General features: G+C 46.4%; 1 pseudogene; it reads right to left on the reverse strand.

The window, feature by feature from the left end:
- Positions 1-3448: 3448 nt before the first annotated feature.
- Positions 3449-11873, reverse strand: LOC100845867 (annotated as a pseudogene).
- Between the last annotated feature and the right edge of the window lie 12445 nt (positions 11874-24318).

Raw genomic sequence — 24318 nt, forward strand, 5'->3', positions numbered from 1 at the left:
TTCAAGGTGTGCACTACTGATTCTAACTCCAAATCATGCGTGGGGTAGTTGCCTTCGTGGCTCTTCAGCTGCCGCGAAGCATAGGCTACAACTCTTCCTCCCTGCATTAACACTCCTCCTAAACCTTGATGTGAAGCGTCACAATAAACTTGAAAGTCTTCTTGCAGGTTTGGTAGCACAAGAATAGGTGCGGACACCAATCTCTTCTTTAACTCCTGGAAGCGCTCTTCACATTTCTCGTCCAGGCGAACTTCTTCTCTTTCTTTAATAGTTCCGTCATGGGTTTGGCAATCTTGGAGAAGTTCTCAATGAATCTCCGATAGTATCCAGCGAGTCCTAGGAAACTGCAGATATCTCCAATGTTCTTGGGTGACTCCCATCTTGTGGCACTTGAAGCACTCCTGCTCCTGACACGATGTGTCCTAGAAAATTGACTTTTGACAACCAAAAGTCGCACTTGCTGAACTTGGCGTACAATTTGTGCGCTCTCAGCTTTTCCAAAATCATGCGCAGATGCTGCTCATGCTCTTCCTTGCTCTTGGAACAAATCAAGATGTCATCGATAAATACCACGACAAACTTGTCCAAGTATTCCATGAACACTTTGTTCATCATGTTCATGAAGTATGCTGGTGCATTGGTCAAACCAAATGGCATTACGGTATACTCATACAGTCCATACCTAGTGGTGAATGCCGTCTTGGGTATATCCATCTCTCGGATCTTCAGCTGAAAATACCCTGATCGCAGATCAATCTTTGAGAACACACAGGCTCCTTCCAACTGGTCGAAAAGATCGTGTATGATAGGTAAGGGGTATTTATGCTTTATCGTCACCTCATTTAGTGACCGATAATCGATACACATCCGTTGGCTCTTGTCCTTCTTTTCTACAAACAGGACGGGTGCTCCCCATGGTGATGAACTGGGGCGGATGAAACCTTTCGCTAACTGTTCCGCTAGCTGCTTCTTCAATTCCTTCAGTTCATCCACAGCGATCTTATAAGGTCTCTTGGCTATGGGTCCACTTCTAGGCATCAACTCGATGAGAAACTCTACATCACGGTCTGGTGGCATACCTGGCAACTCTTCTAGGAAAACATCCTGATACTCATTCACTACTGGAACCTCGTCCAGGCTAAACCCCTTAAGAGAATTGACCTTAGGTCTCTTAAGTTCAAAAGTAGACTTGAAATGGATTCTCTTATTCTCTAGGGTGGTGAGGATGATGGTCCTTCTGACACAGTCTATGAGTCCCTCATACTTGGCCAGCCAATCCATTCCTAGGATAACATCCAAACCCTTGGACCCTATTATTATTAGGTCCGTGGGGAAGGTGTGTTTCCCTATTTCCAAACTTTGCCCACGGCACTCATAGGCGGCCATCAATTCTGCCCCTGGTGAATTCACTTTCAAGGAATTTGCTAATGTGCTAACAGGTAATCCATTTTGATGCACAAATCCTCTTGAGATGAATGAATGAGATGCACCGGTATCAAACAGTACTAGAGCTTTAAATGAATTAACGCTAAAATTACCGATGACTATACCTTGCTCCTCGGTGATCTCTTCCACGTCGATGTGGTTCACGTTGCCCTTCTAGAATGGGTTTGGTTTAACCACATTCCCTGTCATCCTCTCTGGGTAGTCATTGGAGTAGTGCCCCATCTTGTGGCACTTGAAGCACTCCACCTGGCTCATGTCCCTGCCAGGGTTGCGGTTCTGTCCGGCTCCATGTCTATTGGTGTTGCCCTTTCCATTGCCATTTTGGTTTCCACTTCCATTGTGGTTACCATTTCCGTTGTGGATCCTCGGGCGCTGCTGCTGGTGCTGATTCTGCTGGTGCTGCTGGTGCGTGCTGCTGCTGGTGCTTGCTGCTGCTGCTGTTGTTGTTCCCAGTATGGCGGTTCTGATGGCCATACCCTCCACTGCGTCTGTCGTTGTGGCCCCCGGCCGTGTGCACAGACGAACTGCCACTGGCATCCTGGGTGATGCGCGTCTTCTGATGTGGCCCCGCGTGAGAGCCTCCCTGGTGGAGTCTCCTCTTGCGGTTCTCCATCTGGTGGAGCTTATTCTCCAACACAATCGCCTTGTCAATGAGCGATTGGTAGGTAGGAGTGTAAGCAACAGCCAGTTGCACAGAGAGTTCATCGTTCAGCGCATCCAAGAACCTCTCTCGGCGCTTGGCATCCGTGTTCACCTCGTCCGGCGCATAGCTGGTGAGGCTGTTGAATTGGTCGATGAACTCGACCACGGTACGGTTTCCCTGTCTGAGCCGCAGAAACTCTTTCTTCTTCAAATTAAGCACCCCCCTGAGATATGGGTGGTGCGGAAAGCTTCTTGGAACATGTCCCACCAGGATGCAGTTGGTCCTTCCAATAGGTGAGCTGCAAATCTCACCTTCTCTTCCTCGATGCAATTGATTGTCACCAAGTTCTTGTTAACTGAGAGGAGCTAGTCGTCTGCCACGATTGGCTCTGGTGAGCTAGAGAAGGTGGGTGGGCACAAACGCAAGTACCTGGTGAGCATATCCACTTGTGGAGGGTGGTGTTGCTGGTTGTTGTTGGGGTTCTGCTGGTGATTGCCATTGTTGTTGGCCAGTTGCTGAGTGATCAGCTGGAAGAATTGGGTCTGGGCGGCCAACAGTTGCTGCATGGTTGCAGCGTTTCCCTCTGCTTCGGCGTTGTTAGCCTCGGCGTTGTTTGCGGGGTTCTGGCATCTTGGAGGCATCTGTTTAGGGTAGCATAGATGAGGAATAATAGACAGAATAGAGCTAAGGATGTCTAAGTCCCACAAAAACCAGATGTTAACTCAAGCATAACTCACTCATACACTCAATCATTCATAAAAAGGTTTTGAAAGATATGGCCAAACACACTTGTTCATGATGGGACACTGCCCATAAAGAGTACGGAAAATGCAATCGATCTACATTGCCATACACATAGGTTGTACGGTCAATGACTAACTCACAAAACTGATAACTAAAATAACTGACTAAGACTGGCAGGCATCGAGACTAGGGAGGTGTGGCTGTCGTCGTGGCCCCGTTCACCCTCTTCCTCTTGGAGCGGGTGTTGGTGGCAGGGGTGTCCATCTCATGGACCACCTGGCGCTCCTCCTCCTCAGTCGGCACTATCTCCTAAGGTACCGCCTCCTGATCCTGCGGTGGAGGTGGGGCCTGGTCTGGTGCCGTTGCGGCAGCTGGTGCTGGCTCGGCGGCGGCTGCGGCTGCTGCCTCAATGAAGGCCTTGAACTGCTCGCAGTAGTAGCGAGCCAGGTCTCTCTCGTACTTCAGCTGGTCAATGGCGTCTCCCATGTTGAGGATAGTGTTCTGTAGCAATGCCTTATCCTCCTGCCATTGGGTCTTCTCCTCCAGCAGATGACCGACTAGCTTCTCAGCATCGTCAGTCCTGGTCATCTCCTCACCAAGGCAGGTCTCCAGATCCTAGGTGTTCTTCTCCATGCTCTCGAACTGGGCAGCCACCTCAGACACCTCCTGGTCGTCGGCTGCTGGCATGGCCTTATACGTGTGGTTCCGTAGCAATGCCTTATCCTCCTGCCATTGGGTTCGATCTCTGTGCTTATTTGTGCTAGTCTCTGGATCGACTCACTAGCACACACAGTTTCAAGATGTAATATCAAGATACAAAGGTCAAAAGTACTTTATTACATCGTATCATCCAGAACTTAATAGTACTTACAAACTTGCATAACTCCTTGGGTCAGCAATACAAATAGAGTTCCAAAATATTATAAAAACAGTTTCACAAACGGCAGCGGAAAAGGTGGAGCAAATGGGCCTCAACTACTCCCAGAGGAGAGAGCATGTTGGAATGTAAGCACATGACCCAAAGAACATCGACGAACCTCACTCTTCGTCAGATTCACCTGCATTATTGATTTGCATCCACTACGTGGTCAATAAATTGAATGTATTGGCAAGTTCACCTGGAAGTTATAACTGATGCTACCAAATATATGCAATTGAGGTATAGTGGGGTTCAGGCTTTATGGCGTGGTAGCAAAACATAGTTTATCTTACTACAATTGAATGTTACATTATTGTTAACTACTGGAGACCGAGTAGAAACACAGATGCTCCTATTAATCTAAGGACATCGAGTAGAAACATCAATGCTCCTAAACCCAAGTTCAAACCATTTATTTTATTTAAGAAGTTGGAATGAGTGAGACTTTCCTTACAGCCCCAATATCTAGTTGCTCATGATTGTCCGTAACCGGGGACACGGCTAAGTACTTAGTTTGACACTCTCGAGAGGTTGTACACATTCCCCACAAGAAATCGACGTGTTAATCCCTTACCGTCCTCCGGGTGGAGTAGCAACGGCATCGACTTCAAGAATTTTCAGAACATATTCACCCAAACCACCTGAGTGACCCGCGCTCCCACCTACACAACTACCTCAGTACAATCCCTCGGATCTGGGTTCATATTTCTTACTCCATCCAGCCAGAGCCCATATTAGCTTGTGGTTGTACTGGAAGCTACTAAACAGGAAACTAGTCCAGTCTCAGATACCCCAGGTGGCATTCCACATTTGCGACGCAAGTGCTCCCCGAATCCATAGAAGAGACGTCCATGGACGATCCATCTCCTAATCCACGGAGACTCGACTCAGAGCGACCCATAGAAATGGACCTGACGTCGCATAACATCTCAAAATCTCAAAGCAGTCCACCCAGGATGGTTCATTAGGGTTCCAAAATCACTCCATATCATCATTTCACAGTGATTGAGATTCCCTCCCACGTTTACTAACATAGCATGACTAAGCAATACTAATCACGATGGCTATTGGTGGAGGATTCATGGCAAAGATAACCCTAGAGCTAGTAGGTCAATCATAGCTAGCATAAGTACGAGTAATAGTCCTATCAATGCATTTCTACAAACAACTCTAATGCATAAGTATTTTAAAAACAGACAGTAATAGGATATGATCAAAGTGAACTTGCCTTGGTAGCAGTTGGAGTTCAAACACTCGTCATAATCACAAGGTTCACACTCCGAGAAAACTATTCAAATACAAACAATGCATACATAAACACACATTTCACATCATGGCAAAAGAAAGTATGCTATGATGCGATGCGAGGATGTGACATGATTGTTTTTTTTTATTTGGATAATCAATTGATCCTAAGCATTGGTACTTAAAAATAATGCATTAGGGTTTGAAACAAAAGGCAAAAACAATTAAATAAAACCCTGAATTACAATTTTCTTGGCATCAGCCAAATAATTTAATTTCAAATATTTATTTCTCTATCCCAATGGACATAAGATAATAAAACAAATTTTTGGGCACTGGTTTCAACTAAAAAGGATTTCAAAATAATTAGTTATGAATTAAATGGCATTAAACCCTATTCTGTAAATCGACTGTGATTTAAATATTCAAATTTAAATTTAAAAGTGCAAAAAGTTTCTACAGGTTGAGAGCTTTCCAAAAATCTAAAGTTTGTCAAATTTGGCCAAAGGGTTTAAAAGTTATAAGCATTTGAAGTTACAGGGGCTTTTCTACAAAAGTGCCATTTAAATCAATTCCGGGATTAAATTTTATTCTCGTTTTTTATTTAAGCAGTGACACGTGGCGTGATCTTATTGGACGGTACCGGTTCATTTAAAATGAAAATACGGGATCTAACCTCGGCCGTTGATCAAGATCCAACGGACGAGAAGCGTCGGGCTCACCTCCGGGAACCTTAGGGTTCCGGCGAGCGGCTCAGGCGGCGGCGCAGCACGGGCGGGGTGGCGGCGGGGTCTCCGGTGGAGCTGGCGGCGCGGGGGAAGGCTCCGGCGAGGGCGGCACGACGAGGCAAAGGCCGTTACACAGTCCGCGCGACGAAAAGAGGTCGAGGGCGATGCCTAGGACAGCGGGGACTCTCGTCGGCGTGGGCGCGACTCCGACGAGGTCGGGCGGCGCTACTCTGGCTGCTAGGGTGCACCAAGAACAAATCCGCGTGCGTCAAAACGTGCGCGAGGGCGATGCGGTCCAGAAATTTCAAGGCTCGGGCGAAGAGACTCGCCGGCGAGGTCGGCGTGACGCGAAAACAGCGGCGGCAAATTCCGGCAGCCTGGGGGCGTGTGCGCGTGGGGGTTTGGGGGGAAAAAGAAGAGGAGTCCGTGGCCTTTATAGGGACGCGGTCGGCGAGGCGCGGGAGGCACGGGACGACGAGATCACGGCGGTGAGCGCGCGGCGGCGAAGAAGGAAGGCGTGCGCGTGTCGCGGCGGAGATCCGGGGCTTTCCCCGCGGAGAAGACGACCCCGACAGGTGGGCCACACCTGTCCGTGGCTCGGCGCGGTCGGGCGCGCGGTGGGCCGGCTCGCTCGGTTTGGGCGCGGTCGGAACGGGGCTGGTTCGGCCCTTTTGGCCGGGCCGGTCCGGTTTCCTCCCTCTTTTTTTTCCTTTTAACCTTTTCTTTTTTCCTTTTTCTCATTTCTTTGATATCTTTTTATTTTGAACTCCAAATTGGCGCAAATAAATTCCAGAAAATTTGTAAAATCATGTTTTATCATGATTCAACTTTTGGGAGTAATTTCCCCTCAAAATAAAATATCTAAAAATACATTTGCCCTATAAATGCCTTTAGCGCTATATAACTATTTAAATAAAATAGTTTTTCAACTCCAAATAATTATCCAAAAATTGTGGGATTGCTTATTTATGCAATATAAACCCCTTTTGTAAATAAACCCTATTGGTTTGAAGATCCAAAGCTCAAATGGGTGTAAACCGTAGGGTTTAAATTGAAATAAAATCTTTTCAAAGCCTTTTGAGATTCAAATTTGAATTCAAATATGCAATTGTGGCATTATGCTTATGGATGCAAAAGTTTCAAATTTTTGGGATGTTACAACAATCTAATGAGAGTAAGATATACAAGATTGACAAGGACAATCATCACATACTTCATCGTCAAGAGCGTCTCTTCCAATCCATGAACTCGCCTAGCTCTCCTGTGTCCGATGTTGAGAACTTTGAGGGTTGGAGGAGCACCCATGGAGATTGGGAAAAGAATGGTTATCATATCCCTTCTCCGGGGTGTGGCAATGAAGAAGCTGAAGATGAAGATCAAGAAGTGCCCGCTGCTGAGGGTAGTGATGAGGATACCTCCTGTATTGATGATGAGGACGATGATGAAGACGAGGCCTCCGAATGATTTGCTTGTTTCTCTCTTGGGACGATTCTTCCCTTTTTGGTGTCTTGATGGCAAAGGGGGAGAGTGTAGTTGTGAGGGAGAGTGTTAGTGTTAGCCCTCGGGGATTTGCATGGTTTAGTCACAAGCTCGTTTTTATCCATGAAGTTTTAATATGCTTGTGCTACTTATCTATTTTGTTGAACTTTATGTGTGAGCTACTTTAAATTTGTGGTTTGTGTAAGAGTTGATAATTATTTGTGATGTAATAGCTAGCTATGTGTGTTGGACTACTTGTTCTAGCTATGGTTTTAATGCTTATATCTTATATATCTTGTCTTACTAATCTTGTGTGGAGATGTGTTCATTTGTGCCCTCATAGAATTGCTCCTCACAAGGTCACATTGCAAAAGGTAAATTAACTAGTTGGGATTTATCTAATCTTATGCTTCATGGAAGCATTGCTTTGTTTTGTTATGGATAAATCCTTGTAGGTTCATTCACATTTGGTATGCCAATTTGAGCTAATGCTCTAATCATTGAATGAATGAATCTACATATTCTTTAGAGAGCTTATTGTTATATCTTTAATCCTTTGCAATTGAGTTATTGGTTTATAAAATCTAGGGGGAGTGTTGATCCTTGTGTATATGCACTTTGCATTTCAAGCAAATTTATTTGGTGCATAGACCTGGGGGGGCGTCTATATTTTAGATTTCTTGCATCTAGCTTAATTGATTATTCTTTATGCAAATCTTTGTGTTGTTATCAATCACCAAAAAGGGGAAATTGAAAGGGCATTTCTCTCCTAAGTGGTTTTGGTGGTGATGAAAACGTGTTTTATTATCTAATCGTGTGCTAAGCACTTCAGATTTTATAAAGAACTTGGCACAAGACGATTCGTGTACCCTCGAGAAGGAAAGAAACGTAGTGGTGTTTAGCAGCGTTTTTCGTTGATTTGAGTCGTAGGACATCCGTACTATGAAGAGGAAATCCACAAGGGAAGGTAACAGGTGAATCAATTTCACATACACATCTACACAAATTTGGACCCACCAAAAAGCCTACCCAAAAAGGTGAGAGGAGAAACCAAGTTCAAATTCCCAGTTCTGGCATTCCAGGTTCCCAGGCGGCGGAAGTTCCGGGTGAACTTCTACCCGAACCTCCGAGTGCTCTCTGTTAGCCCTGGAGGGAATATGCGGAACTTCCTGTGATCACTTGGAAGGTCCGGCTGTTCCCCCGAAGTTTCGGCCTATCCCGATCTGTGCCTAATGGCTCGACCTTTGGGGACCCCATTTATATACCCCTTCATCCCCAACGAGCCAGTTGACCAAGCAAGCAGCCAAGAACACCACCTCTCACCCCAAGAACACAAAAGGCTTAAATCTCCAAGATCTCTCTCCCTAGCCACTCCCAACTCTTGATTTTTTGAGGATTGGAGGAGAAGATCTTGATCTAGGGTTTCACCAAGGCAAAGTTGATTCACCTTGTTTCGTTTGTGGATTTCGTTTCTCTTGGGAATTTGGGAGCCCTAGACGGAAGCGGTTGCCTTGAGCCCTCCCTTGGTGTGAGGAGCTCGGGATTTGGATTGGGAGCCTCCAATTGAGTTGTGCAGCTAGCCCCGGTCAAGTTTGTAAGGGTTTGGACTTCGCCCCCAAGGAAGCCACTAGTGGAGCTCACATCACTTTTGTGGTGTGGTGAGAAGAGAATAGAGTGAGCCTTTGTGACGCCTCTACCTTTGTGGTAGAGCACTCCTCCAAACAGAGACGTACACCTACCCCAATCGGTGGAATTCCGGTAAAAATCTTCGTCTCTCATGTGGTATCAATTCTTGTTATCTTATTGCTTCGGCTATTGCACTTCATACTAGGGTTGCTTTACCTTTAGAGAATCTAGTAAACACTAGGATTAATTGTTTGTATCTTTCAAGAAAAGAAAGAAAAAAGTAAAATTTGTTAGTCGCCTATTCACCCCCCCCCCCTCTAGCCGACCATACCGATCTATCAATACCCAATTGTGTTTTTGGGATAACCAACAAAGTAGCATTTGTCTGATTTAGGGTCTAGTTTGTTTGGCTGTAAACGTTTTACATAAGCATCACAACCCCAAATTTTAAGAAACGACGAGTTGGGTTTCTTCCCATGCCATATCTCATATTGTGCTGTCTCAACAGACTTTGACGGCGCTCTATTAAGTGTAAAAGCTACTGTTTCAAGTGCATAACCACAAAAAAATAAAGGCAGCTCAGTTAAGGATCTCATAGACCTTACCCTGTTTCTCTGTGGAGTACTAGGTCCACTAAGATGTTTACTAAACTTGTGACTTAGATATTCTCCTCCACGATCTGATCGCAGAAATTTAATCTTTCCCTCACGATGATTCTTCACTTCATGTTGAAATTCTTTGAACTTTTCAGATGTTTTAGACTTTTGCTTCATCAATTAGATGTAACCATATCTACTTAAGTCGTCGGTAAAAGTCACGAAGTAAAGGGGCCAATCGCTTCTCGGCCAAACCTTGAAAGGTTAGTCGCTTGAGGAATCTTGGTTCGTATGCAGTGGTTTGTGTACCACGTATTTTCCATTGCCAATGGCCTCCGGCAACTTTATGGACCTAAAAGTTGTTTTAAATTTCAGAGGGTGTAAGTGCATCACTAAAAGGTGGTGGGCAACCTTTAAACTTCGTAATCAGGCCGTAATGTTTAATTTAGAAACGTGGGGCCTGCCGTCTTCTTCCTCCTTTGGCCGTTGGCTCACCTGGCGCTACTCCTCCTGCGCTGCCGCACACGTGGTCGTTCCCGCGCGCGCCCCTTGCCGCATCCTGGCGCAGGCGCTCGCCCACGCGCCGCGGAATGCCAGGACCCGCGCGCCGTGCTGGCCCGCGCTTCAACCGCAGCATTCCCGCGCCACCCTCTCCTTTCCTCTCTCCCTGCTCTCTGAACGCACCGTGGCCCCCGCTTCGCCGGAAGCTATGCCTCGTCCGCCTCGTCGTCCAGGCGCAATTAATTGGAGAACGATCGACCACATCGAGCTCTTGGTCCTATTCATCAACTTCGGTCACCGGTGCTTCGTCGTCAAATTCCTGGGAAACCGCGACTCCTAGACGCTGATAGCCGACACCGTTGTATTCTAAGTGACCTTCTCTTTCTCCTGCACTTTTACTCGTTCGATTTGGTGCTCTGTGGTGTTCTATCCACGTGCGCGTGCTCCGGCCGCCACCGACGAGCTTCGGTTCGACAGCATGACACTAATCGGCCGGGAATCCTTGTACATCAGGTTGGATCCTCCCGCTGGTATGTTTAGCGTGACGATGCGGAGCTATCTGGAAAGGTCTTGTGGCGCGGGCAGGTGGTTGGCCACGGCGGCGCACAGGACACGCACGGGCTGTTCGATGAAATGCTCCGTCAAAGTTGCCACGTCTGGTTGCGGCGAGCTTGACCACGAGCTTAGGCTCTAATCAGCTGACATCAACGGCGAGCATCTGCGGGTGTGGCGCGACAAATGCCTTGGATATATATACTCGAATCTAAGTATAGACGTTCGCTCGGAAGAATCGATTAAAACCTCGAGCTCTGCCCTGGTGGCCATGGCCGTGAAATTAATGTCCATTTGTGCACTTTCAACCTTCAGCGACTGTAGGTGTATCATATATGTTATGTCGGTTTATGGTGTATACTGTATAGAATATTGAGCTTAGCGTCGATGACCATACAGGCGCGCGGTTCGGGCAGGCACGGTTGGCAAGCATGATCTCGCGGAGCTCGGCGGGCTGAGGTGCGCGCCACTGGCAGCGTGGAAGCCCTCCTCCACCTGCGAGTACAGCTTGTGGTCCTAGAGGCCTAGGTAGTTGCTGGCTAGAGCCTTGAACCCTTCGAAGTTGCACATGGTGAAGTGGATGTGCACGTCCAACCTCCCGGGGCGGAGCATGGCCGGGTCCACACCCTCCTTGCCACCGCTCATGGAGAACACCATCACGTGCTCTTCCACGCAGCACGACGAGAGCGCGCCATCAAGCCTAGCACCCTAGCGGCCCTTGCAGCCGACATCGCCCCGTTACCACCGCGGAGGTACCAGTCGAGGTCCTATACGAGGATGAGCGACCGTGGGGCAGTGTCAAGGAGAAGTGCGTGGAGGTCATCGTCGCAGTCGCCACGAGAAAGGTCAACGTTGTACACGTCTACCCCAAGAACCACGCCATCGTCGCGGCAAACGTGGACTTGCCTGTGATGGGCGGGCCGTAGAGCAGGAAGCTCCAGCGCCACAAGCGGCCCAGCCGATGATAGTAGGCACAGGCACGGCCCTTTAGGAAGGTCTCCAGGTCGGCACGGATGCAGGTCTTGAGCTCCAGGTCCATGGCCACGGTGTCGAGCGTGGCCGGGTGGGTGAAGGGCGCCGATGGCGACCGCGGCACGGCGGTGCCGGTGTTGGCGTGCCGCCGCCACTCCATCTCGTGAGCCCCCGCCGCCGCTCCTCCTCCGGTATTGGTTCACGCGAGGCGGGCGCCTAGGAAGGCGTCGCGGGCGGTGTGGCCGAGGCCGAGCTGCAGCACATGATGGTGTATGTGTCTTCTCTGCCGTTGCGTGATGGCGTACGTGACGTCGCTGCCATCGCTGGAGGACACGGATGCCGCCTGCTGCAAGCTCGGAGTTGCCGTCGTTGAGAAGGAGGCCGACTTTGATGCCGATGTACTTGATGTCCAGGGTGCTCATAACGTGTTCGACGAAATGAGGAGCACCTATAGTTGTCCTAGTTCATCCAATTCTCATATAGTTTTCTATCTCAATATTTTTTTATATAGTCTTGTGAGTACATGATCGGTGTGCACACTGGATTTCATATTTTCTCGACCTTATTTACTATATTCCCTACATTAGTTGAGTTAATTAAATTTTCGGCTAGTAACTGATAAATCATTGATAGCTACCAAAATTGTGTGTAAAAACACCGAGAGAAGCTTATATTTGACTCACTGAAGGCTAACATACGTGATTACACAAGTTTGTAGTGAAATTGCTATGTGTTATACCTTTTAAATGCATTTTATTTGTTTAGGCCATTTTCAAAAAATGATAATATTATTAGATATTAGTCAGAAAATCTTGAATTTTTGCATGGAGTCTTCTTTTGTCTTGAATTCATCTCATAAAAAAATTCAGAATATTATCTAATTTTCACATTATACTTCGTGTGTAAACTCACACATGTGTCTGAGGTGTTTCAAAAACTCTTACTCAGATGTTGCGGAAACGATCATTTTTTGAGAATTCCATGATGCAACTTTCTCCAAATCATGTAAAATTTGGTCCAGATACCACATTTGACTTAGAAACATGTGCGTAAAATTTGAAGAAATTATAAAATGTTTTACTATTTTTTTAATTTCAAAAACATTTAAAAATGAATTTTTGCGCAAGAAACGGAACAATATGTTGTTTTGAAGTCAGAAAAGACTGTTGCAAGCATAGATTATAATTAAATAGGTCATTCTAAGCAAAAAAAATTATAGCTTGTTTTGAGATTTGAATGTTTTGAGTATATTTAAAAACATTTTGAGATTGGAACAATATGTCGAGCACGTAGCGGGCAGCTCACCCGCTCCTGCTTGGAGCCTCCATCACGACACGCAAGACCCTGAGAGCTCCGCTGGACGCTCCTTCCCTTGTTGTTGGCGACTTCGTCATGCATCCCCATGACTGCTAAACCGCGCCAATGTAATCTCCTAAATGCCTCACCTAGACCCACACAAGCCGCACGTCCTCCCGTTCCCTTTGTTTCGGGGAACACGGAAGGTGTCACGCCGTCCAGAGCGTGCCCGCGTGCCGCCGCTTCGCACCGCCGTGGCCATATTCCTCCCCAAGCCGCGAAACCTTGCCCAAAAGATCGGCCTCATTGCGCTGAGCTTCCCAGCCAAAGGAATCGTCCTCAAACTCCGTTAATCTTGGTGCCTTGTCTTTTTATTTCTCTTCTCTATCCCTCTTACAACTTACGGTATGATGAGGGCATACCTAGTCCTTTGTCATCTTTGCCTAATGATGATCTTGTTGTTTAAGATAAATCCAATGATCTACGCAATGGACCAATTACACGAGCACGTGCCAAGTTATTAGAACAACAGGTGAACTCACTCCTAGCTTTACCTAATGTTTATATTGATGAGAATTTTATACTGCCTAAGACTTTGTATCTTTGTGTAATCAGGTTTGAGGCTGAGGCAACCGTGGAGTGTGGATGAGAGGAGGCCGCTTGCGAGGATCATCATGTGTTGTTATCCAACATCAAGATATGCGCGAGGGAGGAGAGGAAGGCAGGCACACCACAAATGAAGATGGAGGATACCAAACGCTAGAAGAGCAACTTGTGTGCAAGGGGCAGCCAACGACAAGAATGATATGCCCACCACAAGTTGAGTATGAGTATGAGGCGCACCAGGACAGCCTACGACGAGCTCGATAGTCTAAGGGGCGCCCGGACCTGCGAGTCCTTGTTTATGCCCAGTCCTATTCAGATTGGTTGTATGAGTTTGTGTTGAACCTAGTTTGAGTCTGAGTCCGTTTATGTGTTGTGCTGCCCCCGTCTATATATACAAGGGGTACGCCTAGGGTTAGAGTTAGACCACGTTTTAGCTATTTTCGAGACTTTTGTTGATTGCGAGAAGCATTCATCTGGAATCCTATACACCATATTCGTTTCGATAGGGTGTTTGTTATCTACTGAAATTTTGAGCATAATCTGTCATTCCGCTGGGAATTGGAAGATTGCGAAACCACTTGTGGTCGGCAGACTACTGCGCAAGTGTGTGGTGTTGCGAATTTCCATTGGGTTGCAAGTTCGTCGTGCGGCAACGGGTGAACAGCCGGAAGATTTGTAGAATCATACAAGTTATCCTCGTTGCTCTCTAAGAAGATCGGGCCATCCCTTATCATCTTGGTATCAGATTTCCAGTGTTTCCTCGGTGAGCGTAATTTTCCCCGTAGTAAGATTTGTTTTCCGTCCTATCCAGAAAAAGCCATACAAAAAATATTTAGGTTAGATTTTGCCATAGCCTTAGTTGCACCGTTTTTACTTGTGTTTAGTTGCTGGTCGTTTTCCTTTGCGTAACTTTTTCTTCCGTTTAGTAGATCGCCTAGGTTCTTGTTTCCGAGTCCTTTAGCAATCGGCGAGATTGGTTTTCTCCTTGTTCTAGTCGGAGTCGCCGAGGTCAGTTTGTGTCCGAGTTCTACCCCAAGTCGGCTAGTTTCCAATCCGCGTCCTACCCCAAGACGGCTTGTTGTTTCTACTTCAAGTTTAGATCAATTTCCTGTTTCCGATCCGAGTCCTACTTTCAGTCGGCATGTGTTTTCCGACTTCGAGTACTTGTCGGTTTCCATTTGATAACCTTCCAAATCTTTGCGAAAGCTTCCTTCTTTTGAGACTAGCATATCTTTTGCTCTATGGGCTGCTCTTGTTTTTTCATAAGAATAGATCCAATTGATCTATACCTAATTTGAGTTCCCGGAAAGCTTCGGCCGCAAGCAAAGAGTAGGGGAGAGCAAAAAAAAAAAAGAGTCTGGAACTCTCTTCGAAATTTTTTCGAGCCTATACTGTTTTTACACTTCCGGGATCGTTTTTAGCTCTCCGCCATTGTAACGGAGAATTTGTGATCCAAAATTTGTTTTTTTTTAATTGTCGTTTGAGCAATCTTGTGCCCGTTCCTTTTAGCTTTTGCTAGTGTCTCTCCTTGTGCATTGCAACACGAGCTTACCTCCGACGTATATCATATTTTTAGCTCTTCCATACAGTTGCATTTGCCCCAATTATCTCCACTGTGTGTGTTTCCCGTGTGAGTCGAGTCATACGATCAGCACTAGGCCTTGTAAATTTGGTGTTGTTAGGTATCCCAACCAAGCTCCACCTTATACACCTTAGTTGTCTTATGATAGTCTTGACCCATAAAATTCGCTTGATCACACACACGTGCGTTTCAGTCACCGCAGCAGTAAGTAGCTTTTTCAATTCACTTCGGAACGGTAAGATACCTTGTTATTTTCAGTTTTGAGTGAGTTGAGAGTTTCCACCTATATATATGCACTTGGTTGCTGATGTTTTTGTGTCTACCATGTCTACGGACGCTGATCAGTATGATGTGGAGAAGAAGCAAGATCCTACAGCCCCGGTGCAGTTCTATCAATATGAGGCGCTTCGTATGCATTTTCAGCGTCAACTCGGCCTCCAAATTGATCCCCTTGCAAAGCAAGTGTAGAACATGGAGCTGAAAGTGGACAATACCGAGAAGACCGTGAATGACACGCATCACTCTATCACCGCGTTGCAGCAGTTGGTTGACGCGCTACAGCGGTCCATTGGTGCTATTCAAACCACTTTGGAAGGGTTGCAAGGTGATGCCGAGAGTGTCCATGGTCATGAGGAGGCACATCGTGAGGATGATGGCAGTCGACGTGAACGGTTTCAGCAAGACAATTGTGATCACCGAGTGCACCATGACAATCCTAATGGTCGCGGGATGGGTGGTCGTGGTGGTGGTCCGCATGGTTGTGGATTTGCTCATCGTGATGTTGACGGTGATTTCCGGCAGCCACACCATCGTGATGATGATGGCTTGGGCAGGCCCAAGTTTACAATTCCAAAGTATGATGGCTCCACTGATGTTGAAGAGTATCTCAATTGGGAGCTGAAGGTTGAGAAATTATGGCGTATGCATGAGTACACCGAAGATAGAAAGATAAAGTTGGCGTCCTCTGAATTTGATGGTTATGCTTTGTTATGGTGGGAGAACCTTGTGCAAACACGAGAAGAGGAAGGATTGCCCGCTATTGTTACTTGGTTGTCCATGAAGCGAGAAATGCGTGAGCGTTTTATTCCACGCAACTACATCCGTTCTCTTTATGATAAGTTGCAGAATTTGAAGCAAGGTACCAAGTCCGTGGATGACTATCATCAGGAGATGGAGCTTATTATGCAGCGTGCCCGCATGCGTGAAGATGCCGAACAAACCATGCAGCGTTTCCTTTCTGGTCTGAACTTCAATGTCAAGCGCATTGTCCAGCATTACCAACACCATGATATCACAGAGTTGCTGCATCAAGCACGTGAAGCGGAGGCTCAGTTGGCGGAGGATGCGAAGTTTGTTGCACGTACTACCGCTGCCAAGGGTCGTTTTACACCACGGACAGCGAGCGGCGTGTCTACGCCTAGTATGGCATCCAGGTCACGTGGCACTTTCCATACCAAGCACGAGGCTGCTGTTTCTAATGCCAAGAAGTCGGTGCAGCCCGCTGCTAGTTCTGCATCATCCTCTAATTCTACCGCTCGTAACAGGGATATAATTTGCCACACCTGCGGCGGACGAGGCCATATCCAGCGAGATTGCCCCAATAAGAGGATTATGCTTGTGAATGAAGAAACCGGTGAATATGAGTCCGGTGATGAGGTTGATCCCGAATCTGTTCTTGAGGAAGATGAGGAGGATCCCCATGGTACTGTTTATGTTGATGCTACACATCTTCCAACCATAGTTTGTACGCCGAAAGTCTTGACTGTGTTACCTAGCTCGGCCGAGGAGCAGCGCTGCAATTTGTTTCAAACCAAGACCGTTGTGGGACACGACAAGGCGTGCAAGGTGATTATCGATGGAGGAAGTTGTCACAATCTAGCTAGTAAAGAGCTTTGTACGAAACTGAAGTTGAAGTATTTACCGCACCCCAATCCATACTATATTCAGTGGCTTAGTGATCACGGTGAGATGAAGATTAGCCACATGGTGCGTGTTGAGTTTCAGATTGGACCATATAAGGACACCGTTGAGTGTGATGTGGTTCCGATAACCGTGTGTCATTTGTTGTTGGGACGCCGAAAATGAACCCATACCAGATCGCCGGGCTGAAAGAGCACTTCTTTTCGCTTTGTATTGACACGTGCAGCATTGTACTTGCCCTTCTTCTCTATTGCTTCTTTAGTCTTCTCATGTATCTTCCGAACAAAATCAGCATGCTTGGACGCCTCCATATTCACACGCTATTGACTTGGAAGTGGCAGCAAATTAAGTGGCGTAATGGGTTTGAAACCATATACCACCTCAAACGGACAAAGCTGCGTTGTTGAATGTACCGGCCTGTTATATGCAAATTCCACATGCGGCAAACACTCCTCCCATGCACGCACGTTCTTCTTGATCATTGATCGCAGCAACGTCGAAAGTTTGCGATTCACCACCTCCGTTTGGCCAACAATTTGGGGATGACAAGTAGTGCTGAACAGCAACTTCGTTCCTAGCTTCCCCCAAAGCGTTCCAAAAGTAGCTCATGAACTTCACGTCACGATCAGAAACAATCCTCCTTGGTACTCCATGGAATCTCACGATGTCCCTGAAAAACAGATTAGCAATATGCGACGCATCGTCGCTCTTGTGGCAGGAAATAAAATGCGCCATCTTAGAAAAACGATCCACTACCACAAATATAGAATCATGTCCTCTCTTGGTCCTAGGCAATCCCAACACAAAATCCATGCTAATATCTTCCCATGGAACACTAGGGGCAGGAACAGGGGTATACAAACCGTGAAGCTTCAGCTTGGACTTAGCCTTATGACAAGTAATGCACCATTTGACAAACCTGTCCACATCACGCCTCATCTTTGGCCAATAAAATTTCTCATTTAGCACAAGCAAAGTCTCTTCACGTCCAAAGTGACCCATCAAGCCGCCGGCATGTGATTCCTGCAGCAATAACAAACGCACGGACGACTCGGGTACACAAAGTTTGTTAGCTCGAAACAAAAACCCATCATTTATGTGAAACTTATTCCATCCTTTTTCCCATCCTTACAAAGATTATAAGGTGTAGCAAAGTCACGATCAGAAGTATATAAATCACATAAACTCTCTAATCCAGGAACTTTAACATCCAATTGATTCAAAAGCACAACTTTCCTAGAAAGAGCATCAGCAATCACGTTTTCTTTACCCTTTTTATGCTTAATAATGTAAGGAAAAGATTCAATAAATTTCACCCACTTAGCATGTCGTCGGTTCAACTTAGCTTGACCTTTCAAATACTTTAAAGCCTCATGATCAGAATGTATAATGAACTCTTTAGGCCATAAATAATGTTGCCAAACCTCAAGAACACGAACAAGAGCATATAATTTTTTGTCATAAACAGGAAAGTTCAATTGTGCACGATTCAATTTTTCACTAAAATATGCAATCGGACTACCCTCTTGCATCAAAACACCACCAATACCTATTCCACTAGCATCACACTCAATCTCAAATTGTTTAGCGAAATTAGGTAAAACAAGAAAAGGTGCAGCAGTTAAACGATTCATTAATTCATCAAAAGCATTATCTTGGGCTGGTCCCCAAACAAAATCAACACCCTTTTTAGTTAGTTCATTCAATGGAGAAGCAATGGTGCTGAAATCTTTCACAAAACGTCTATAAAAACTAGCAAGACCATGAAAACTTCAAACTTGACTAACATTGACAGGAGTAGGCCAATTTTTAATTTCTTCAATTTTAGATTCATCAACCTCAACCCCATGGGCAGAAACAACATAACCTAAAAAAATGACCCTATCTTTTCGCAAGGATAGATTTCCTGAACAACATAAGTCAAAGTTGTTGCCATGAGAAGATGGACCATACAAGGTGCTTGCCAAGATCAATGATAATGCTTACAAGATAGATCTTCCAACCGATAAGTTTGGCGTGAGTAATTCATTCAACGTTGCTGATTTCACGCCATATGATGGAGAAGATCTTGGAGCGTCGAGGTCAACGCCTTTTGAAGAGGGGGAGGAAGATGAGGGCATCCCTGGTCCTTTGTCACATTGCCTAATGACAATCTTGCTGTTCAAGATAAATCCAATGATCTACGCATTGGACCAATTACACGATCACGTGCCAAGTTATTAGAACAAAAGGTGAACTCACTCCTAGCTGCACCTAATGTTTATATTGATGAGAATTTTATACTGCCTAAGTCTTTGTATCTTTGTGTAATCAGGTTTGAGGCTGAGGCAACCGTGGAGTGTGGAGGAGAGGAGGCCGCGTGCGAGGATCATCATGTGCTGTTATCCAACATCAAGATATGCGCGAGGGAGGAGAGAGAGGCAGGTGCACCACAAATGAAGATGGAGGATACAAAACGCTAGAAGAGCAACTTGTGTGCAAGGGGCAGACAACGACAAGAATGATCTGCCCACCACAAGTTGAGTATGAGTATGAGTATGAGGCTCATTCTGCCCACCACAAGTTGAGTATGAGTATGAGGCGCACCAGGACAGCCTACGACGAGCTCGACATTCTAAGAGGCACCCGGACCTGCGAGTCCTTGTTTATGCCTAGTCCTATTCGGATTTGTTGTATGAGTTTGAGTCGAACCTAGTTTGAGTTACAAGGGGTACGCCTAGGGTTAGAGTTAAACCATGTTTGTGTGTTTGGTTGCCCCCCGCCTATATATACAAGGGGTACGCCTAGGGTTAGAGTTAAACCATGTTTTAACTATTTTCGAGACTCTTGTTGATTGCGAGAAGCATTCATCTCGAATCCTATACACCATATTCGTTTCGATAGGGTGTTTGTTATCTACAGAAATTTCGAGCGTAATCTGTCGTTCCGCTGAGAATTGGAAGATTGCGAAACCGCTTGTGGTCGGTGGACTACTGCGCATGTGTGTGGTGTAGCGAATTTCTATTGGGTTGCAAGTTCGTCGTGCGACGACGCGTGAACAGCCGGAAGATTTGTAGAATCATACAAGTTATCCTCGTTGCTCTCGTTGCTCTCTGAAAACATGGGACCATCTCTTGTCACGGTACAAAACTTGGTCTAGCTAGGCTGCTTGCCCGAGCATGTATACGCGCCCAATAGCTAGGACTAGACCTAGGCGGATTAGGAATCCCTCAAGTAATCCTACCTAAACTCATGCACGCTCGTATACACGGCAAACACCTGGCTGGACTACTACTCGTACACGGTGGCAAACAAGCTTACACGGCAAACACCTAGTTGATTAGTCAAGTTGTACACCTAACCTGATTACAACTTGACTAATCAACTCATGATTTTCCTACACGACTACCCAACTACTTCCTTCGTCCCATATTAAGTGACTTTCTGTTACATATATCTAGAAACTTTTTAGAAATAGATACATCCATATTTGGACAAATTTGTGTCACTTAATATGAGACTGAGGGAGTACAACGTTACCGCCCTGCCGGTGTACGCGCTCGGCTTCAACGCCGCGATGCTCTGTGCTGAGGCTGGCTGCGAGCCTACGACCACCTCGACTCCCGGCCCAAGCCATAAATTAACCAACTTATGCTCTGTCAAGCGCGAATTCTGGCCCTTGCCCGGCTTCAAACTCACTCAGCTCTCCTTTCCATTGCCGCCACCGCCTCCATCGACTGCCGGAATGGTCTGCAGGATCAGAAACATGCTAGTGAGCAGGCTGGCAGGCATTGCATCGAACAGGTTGCGTGCGTGGGCAAGACAGAGGAAGAGGGAGATACAGTACAGACCATATCAGGCTTGTAGATGTTGTGAACGACGGAGGCCCAGGCTGTTGGAGCAACTAGATGCTCCTGTTCTTCTCCCTTGGTTGCTTCACCTATATATAGCAGCCAGAGGTGGCAACTAACCCCACGAAGCTAGCTACTCTCCTGCATGCGGTGAGTCATCCTATCCAGAAGACGCGACCAACCTGTACATACGCACACACTAGGGTGGAGCTGCCCCGGCCTTCTTCTCGTGTCCATTGGCAAGCGTACCCTCGCGTTCCATAGGGTGGAGCTCGCCTGCCTCATTTCGTCGAACACCACGCGGGCACCCTATTCGTATAGGACGCACGCGGCTGGCTTGGCGTGGCCGGCGACCAAGGAAGAGGTGGAAGGGGCTAAGCGACGGCGAAACGCACTAGCACGCAGAGAGCAACTATGTGACGCGAAGGCTACAGCAAGGTGAGGGGCGGACCGATGACGAGCAGCGGCTTGCCGGCAGCGGCCAGGGCGCGTGCAGCTTGGCTAGAACGCTACGGAGCACCAAAACGCGAACGGAAAGAATCCACGGAGGGAGGAGCTCACCTTGAAGCCGTAAGGGGAAAAATCACGAGGTTCCCATGGACGATGCGTCGGAATTTCGCCGGAGAAGCACCGGCGGCCGAAGTCGAAGAAATCGAACACATGCTTGCTGTACTCGTTACCGCGGCAATTCCTAGCGTCCGGACGTAGAGGTGGACGATGCGCATCTCATGACACGGTCGTTTCGTCGCGGTTCTTACGGAGGCCACGGCTCCACGGCGAGGCGGCGGCGGCAGGACATGGCAGCGAGGGGCGCGCGTGCACAGGAGGAGCAGCTCGAGGCGGTGCAGCGGCCAGAGGAGGAAGTGGACGGGCTAACTGGGTGAGCTAGGCGTACTGTAGTAGTTCGCGCAGTGCACCTTTCCTCTAATGGCATTGGCGAAAAGGCCACGTGTCGCTGTACGGGCTTTTCGCCAGACCATTTTTGCCATTTCGTTTCGGAGGATGCAATTTCTGTCAAAAACTTCCGCAAGGAGGGCTCCACCACAATAATCAAACTCACATTGACTAAGGACAAGTAACGCCCACCATCAATTTGCCCTTTTGCATCTAGGTCAAAAAATGTTTCTCAGATATTTTCTCACGCACATGTATAGCACGGATCCATTTACAGCGAAAGGCGCCCTATGGGAGAGTATTCACTTGGAAGGGGTGGCTCGAAATAAAGGTATCCACCACGCGCCGGTACACTCATCGGACCACATACATCAGAATGTACTATTTCCAACAAGTCACTCGCCCGTTCAACATGTCCTGTGAACGATGTCTTGGTCATTTTTACCCATTAGACAAGCTTCACATGTATCAAATGATTCGAAATCAAAAGACTGTAAAATTCCATCATTATGAAGTTTTTGCATGCGTTTCTTTCCAATATGTCCAAGACGGCAGTGCCACATAAAAGTGGTATTTGTCTCAATTTTCATAAGATGTTTAGCATCAACATTATAGACATCGTTGCCACATTCAAAATCCAAAATGAACAACCCATTCACAATGGGTGCAAATCCATAAAACATATTCTTAAAATAGATGGAACAACCATTGTTCTTTGAATTAAAAGTATATCCATCAAGTAACAAACACGATCCTGAGATAATGTTCTTACATAATGCTGGAACAAAATAACAATTATTTAGTTCTAAAGTGAATCATGAAGGTAGACGTAAGGGCATGACACCAACGGCTAGAGCAGCGATTTGGACACTGTTCCCGACACGCATCTGCACCTCATTCCTTGCCAGTTTTCTCACCTTCTAAAGGCCCTACATCAAGTTGCAAATATGAGCAACCGATCCGGTATCAAATACCCATGACTTAGATTGAGGACCAGTAAGAAATATGTCTATAACATGTATAACAATTATACCTTCGCTCGACGATCCAGACTTCTTCTTCTCTACCAAATACCTTTGCCCTTGCAGAAGAAACACACAGTGTCTGGAGTGGCGCCGCTCTTGGGTTTTCCTTGGTTGTCGGTCTTACCGACACCCTTACCCTTTTTGGCTTTGCCCTTCTTGAAACTGGTGGTCTTATTCACCATCATCACATGATTGGTGTCCTTCTGCATTCCAGCCTCCGCAGTTTTTAGCATAGCGAACAATTCGTTTGTATTCTTGTCCATCCCATTCATGTTGTAATTCATGATAAAGCCGTCATAAGATGGGGGGGGAGTGAAGCAAGTAGAACATCAGTGCCAAGCGACTCAATGATAGGAAAACCCAAAGATGCAAGTCTGTGCGCGTAACCAACCATCTTGATTACGTGCTCATTCACTGAACTTCCTTCTGCCATCTTGCATTCCCATAAGGCCTTTGTTATCTCATAACGTTTAGCTCTAGCTTGTGTCTCATACATAGCTTTCAACGATCCGAGCATATCGAAAGCGTTGTAATTCTCAAAACTTTTTTGAAGTTCAGGATCCATGCAAGTGAGTATATGGCATTGGACTGCGGTGCTGTAATCTACCTTAGTGGCATAGACATCCTTTTCATCATCCGAGGCATCATGTCCCGGAGTTGCTGGAAGAGCCACATCTACAACGTATTTTTTCTTAGCACCCCTGAGAACAAGTTTCAGGGTACGGACCCAGTCCGCATAGTTGCTTCCATTCGCAGTTAATTTTTCATTCTCAAGCATCGGGCCCAAGTTAAACGGTGTACTACGTGCCATCTTGTCTACAACGTAAAATTAACAAAATTCACTTAGACAACGTTCATAATTAACAACACTGCCAATTAAACAATTTTCATTTTATCTATGCTCCCACTAAAAACCAATATCCCTCATAATTGACCCAAAGTAATTCAAGATCCACGTCTCAATTTTAAGTCATTGATGTGACATCATTGATGACGAAAATTTAGACGGGTAGGCCAACTTGCCAATCACAACTCATGTGACTCTTGTTCATCTTTCGCTGGGAGTGTTCCGAGCTAAAGACCATCTTGCCTGAACGTCAAGACAACCAAATGTACTTGATGCGGGAACGGTTCGCACCCGCTTCATACGCGACAGGTCTGTCGTACCCATGTGACATGGCGCACCTCGAAATGACACGTATTACAGACGGTGCTACACTTGGGAGAACACTAACAACTTGATATTTTTATGTGAGGGATCACCCTACAAAACACGACTACCGCGCATCAAACAAGGTGCATAAAAAGGATTAACTCATCACATGAAATTCATGCAAAAATTAATTTACAACATATAGCATCTCATAGAATCTTATTGACATGACGAAGACTATAGCATATCACATGTATATTCTGCAAAAACAAGTTAGACGCCTCTAATAGGGTTTTGCATATTTTATTGTGGCTTCTAAGGTTTCCGCACATGCTCTACATCGTACCAGCACCTACTCATAGAGCTCTAATACCACTATTGGGGAACGTAGTAGAAAATAAAATTTCGTCCTATGAACAAAGCCCGAGATCACTATGAAGGTGCAGGTAGGTTTTATCGAATCTTTACCAACGATCACAGCGGAGAGAAGATGTTGGTGAAGACCGTTGATGCTGATTCCCGCAGCCAGGATTGTACCTCCCAACCGCGAGAATTATCCCT

The sequence above is a fragment of the Brachypodium distachyon genome, chromosome 5 (assembly GCF_000005505.3).
Source record: "Brachypodium distachyon strain Bd21 chromosome 5, Brachypodium_distachyon_v3.0, whole genome shotgun sequence".
Classification (NCBI taxonomy): Eukaryota; Viridiplantae; Streptophyta; class Magnoliopsida; order Poales; family Poaceae; genus Brachypodium; species Brachypodium distachyon.